Here is a 4,345-nt window from a genome sequence, read left to right on the forward strand (position 1 = left end):
ATCGGTCTAGTCGCGAGTTGGATATACATCCACACACAGGAACGCCCACCTCGAAAAGAAGACAGGGACATTGGTAAAAGGTAGAGGTACCGAAGACATCAATTCCGGGAGTTTTTTGTTTTATTCTGACTTGCGTAGGATCCGAAAAGACTTCCCCAAGAAAAGGAAGTGGAGTTCACCACTTGCTAGACATTACCTTTCTCTCTCTAGAGCTCCTCCTTGCCCCTCTCCATCCCGCCCTGTGCCCTGGGGTGGAGGGGGTGGCGGCTGACTGCACCAATACTTCCTGTGACCTTGGGTTAAGGTTGGGTTTGGACAATGGGTGGTTTCAGCAGGAGATGGGAGGGCGAGATTCATTCCTCAGCCCCCATCCTGCCCAGCCCTGCGTCCGCATAGTCTAGATTCCGCTACTCAGGAACACAGCACCCACGAGGTGACTCCTCCTCTCTGGTTCAGGAAAGGGCCCTTGGCACCTGAGTGTGGCCTCCACCCCCGCTCTTCATAGCCCTGGGGATTCACTAGGCTTTCTTGCTTCCCCTAACTCTGCTCACAGCCTGATCCCTTCTTAAGCTCAGCTCAGTGACCCCTTCAGAGGGGCCATCTGTTTCCTGCTGGGACCCTCGGATACGTTCTTAAAGAAATCTTAATAGCTTTACAATATACTACTTAAGAATACGGACTTTGGAGCCAAACAAAACTGTATTTGCATCCCCGCTTCAAGACCCAAGGGTCACTCTCTGATCTTGGGCTCCTTCCTTAACCCCTTTGAACCACAATTTCTGCATAAGCATAACAAGGATGAGAATCCCTACTGATAGGTCAATGTAAAGATTAAATGAGATGATATATAGGAAATACTGGATACTCAATAAATGGCAGCTATTAGTATTGTGACTGCCCCAAAGGGAATGGGGTCAAGTTTAAGCTGCAAATGCAGGAAGCTGGGACATGCACGCAGGTCTGGAGCCTCCTGTGGTGCGGACCAGGCTATCCATAAAGAACAGCCATCTAGGGACCCAGCAGTATGACATCCCAAGCTTCCCTGGCTCTCTGGGGATGGCTGCAAGATGTTCAGAATATTAGCGGGAGAGAAAACCAATTGCCTTTCTTCTTCTTGTCAACATGAGAAACCAGAACTCATGTTCCAGCATCTTCCTCTTTGCTACCTCCTACAAGAGTCCTAGCAGGCAAGGGTACCATGGCCATCCTGAGAACGTGGTGGAGGGGAGAGCAGGACACGTCCAGGCGAAGGGGCAGCTGCTCTTCAGACCACCAAGAGCAAGGGCTCCTAGGATGGAAGGGAAGTTGAGGTTGGGGGCAGAAAGAAGAAAGGGTAATATTAGCCCTCTTTGAGTAGCTGCAAGGAGACACAGCTTTTTAGGGCTGTGCCTGCAGCATCTGGAGGTTCCCAGGCTAGGGGTCAAATCAGAACTGAAGCCGCCAGTCTATGCCACAGCCACAGCAACGCAGGATCCAAGCCATGTCTGCAACCTACACCACAGCTCATGGCAACACCAGATCCTGAACCCACTGAGTGAGGCCAGGGATCGTATCTACAACCTCATGGTTCCTAGTCGGATTCATTTCCGCTGCATGACGAGAACTCCTTTTCTTCCATTTCTGATTTCTTTTCTGACCGTTGTTAAAACTCCAAGAATTAATTACTGACATTCATATATCTGTTCATCTATTCATTTCTTCATTCACTCCTTCATTCATCCTTCCAACCAGCTATTTACTGATTCATTCACTCATTGATTCATTCACTTATTCAGGGACTCATCCTATCTATTCATTTATTCATTCATTCGTCCATCCGAATAATCTTCACTGAGTACCTTCTTACTACTGTCTGTCAGGCACAGTGCAGGCTGTGTGTGGATAGTAACGACTTCTCTCTTAGGTAAACCACTGAATCCCCAGGACTTAGAAATGTGATTGGGGATTGCCAAAATGGGAATTAATAATCCATGCAGAGGGGGCAGCATTTAAAAAGGTATGGTCGGGGTTCCCCTTGTGGCTCAGCAGCAATGAACCCCACTAGTAACCATGAGTAAACATGAGGATGCGGGCTCGATCCCTGGCCTCACTCTGTGGGTTAAGGATCCAGCATGGCTGTGAGCTGTGGTGTAGGTCCAATCTGGCATTGTTGTGGCTATGGTATAGGCTGGCAGCTGTAGCTCTGATTCGACCCCTAGGCTGGGAACTTCAATGTGCTGCGGGTATATTCCCAAAAAGAAAAAGAAAAATGCACAGTCATGCAGTCGGGAGCGGGCCCCCCCCCCCCCACAGCAATGAGACGTTCTCTTGGGTTGAATGCAGGGTCTTATGGGGAAGAAGACAGGAGATGGGGCCACCTCGTATGACTGTGAGGCCAACGCATTGGACCTGATCCTGCAGGCACTGGACAGTTCACTGGGTTTTTATCCGAAGACACTGGGGTGCTCAGTGTCTATTGGGAAGCCAGCTTGAAGAGAGAAACTGAGGAGTTCCTGTCGTGGCTCAGTGGTTAATGAACCTGACTAGGAACCATGAGGTTTCGGGTTCGATCCCTGGCCTCGCTCAGTGGGTAAAGGAGCCGGCGTTGCTGTGAGCTGTGGTGTAGGTCACAGACTCGGCTTGGATCCTGTGTTATTGTGGCTCTGGCATAGGCTGGTGGCTACAGCTCCGATGCGACCCCTAGCCTGGGAACCTCCAGATGCCGCAGGAGCGGCTCCAGAAGTGGCAAAAAGTCAAAAAAAAAAAAAAAAAAAAAAAAGAGAGAGAGAGAGAGAAACTGAAGGACAGGAGGCCAGCAGGAAGGTTTGGACCAAGAACATGGAGGTCCAGAGGCAGTATTTGAAACCTGTTTCTAAGGAAGATTGGACAGGTCATATCTCCAAATGGGGGAAGGGGGCACATTTACCTCGTGTCCTCCACTCTCAGAACACATTACAGCCTCGACCCGACCCAGAATGTTAACTACTGCACAGACCCTAGACAATGGCGACCAGAACGATTCCCTTGGGTGACAGCACAGACTTATCTCCAGCCCTGACTGTAATCTAGGCTTGGGCTTAAAAAGCTCTTTCTCTGCTCCTTCCTGATAGAATCTTTAAGATGTGCTCATTTTACAAATATGAGATACATACTCAGAGAGGCCCATGAAGGTTAACTGCCTTCTCAAGGTCACCCAGCTTGAGATAGCTGAGTAAAGACCCTTCGCCTACTGACAACTCCAGCCTTTCTACAATATCAGCAAGTGTATATTGAGAGCCAGGATCAATAAGAATACCGCTTAGATAAAAATTATAAGCAAGATATACAAAGACAATAATTGCTGTGTAAGAGCCGGTTTTCCATAAAATTCCTTTATAGTGATTTAAAATGTATTTAATGATTGGGAATTCCCTCTGTGGCTCAGCAGTAACGAACCCGACTAATCTCCATGAGGACAAATGTTCATCCCTGGCCCCTGCTCAGTGGGTTAAGGATCTGGTGTTGCTGTGAGCTGCAGTATACGTCGCAGATGCAGCTCAGATCCTATGCTGCTGTGGCTGTGGTGTAGACTGGTAGCTACAGTTCCATTTGGACCCCTAGCCCGGAACCTCCATATGCCGCCCATGAGGCCCTAAAAGACAAAACAAAACAAGACAAAAAAAAGTATTTAATTACAAACCTGAATGTATACCTTCAACCAATAAGATATGTTGTCTGAGGCATCAAAAGGGGGACATCTATGGTCCTTCCTAGAGGTAGTGTCCTACTCTTCCTGGGAACTAGGAACACAATTCAGAGTAATTCTCGATGATTCTGTGTAACTCAAGGATTTCTCAGAATCCTACCCCCCTTCTGGCTGGCTTCCCCTGGCCCAGGAGAGCTCCCTCGCTGTCAGGCCTGGGCCTGCTGCCCGCTCGCCACTCGCAGCCCGTCCCACTCCTGAGTCGTATTCCACTGTGTATCTGTACCATGTCTTCTTGGTCCATTCATCTGTCGATGGACATTTAGGTTGTTTCCACGTCTTGGCTATTGTGAATAGCCCTGCAATGAACATAGGGGTGGAGGTATCTTTTTGAATTGTAGTTTTATCCAGATATATGCCCAGGAGTGGGATTAATTTGAATTGGTTCTCAACATTTGAACATTAGAAAACTTCACATTAAAAAAGATTTAGATTTCTGGGTTTTCTTGAAAAATTGGAAGATCTGGCAGGACAGGGCCTGCTTATCCATGTCTTGATCACTGGCCAGAGCTGAGGAGCGTGTGCTTTTCAGCTCATCACCGTCATTACCTTCTGCCTGCTTCCCTCATTTATGAAACCTGACTGACCCTAAAGGCATTTGAGGAGTTCCCGTCATGGCTCAGT

This window comes from Sus scrofa, chromosome 4 (genome assembly GCF_000003025.6).
Source record: "Sus scrofa isolate TJ Tabasco breed Duroc chromosome 4, Sscrofa11.1, whole genome shotgun sequence".
NCBI classification, from domain to species: Eukaryota; Metazoa; Chordata; class Mammalia; order Artiodactyla; family Suidae; genus Sus; species Sus scrofa.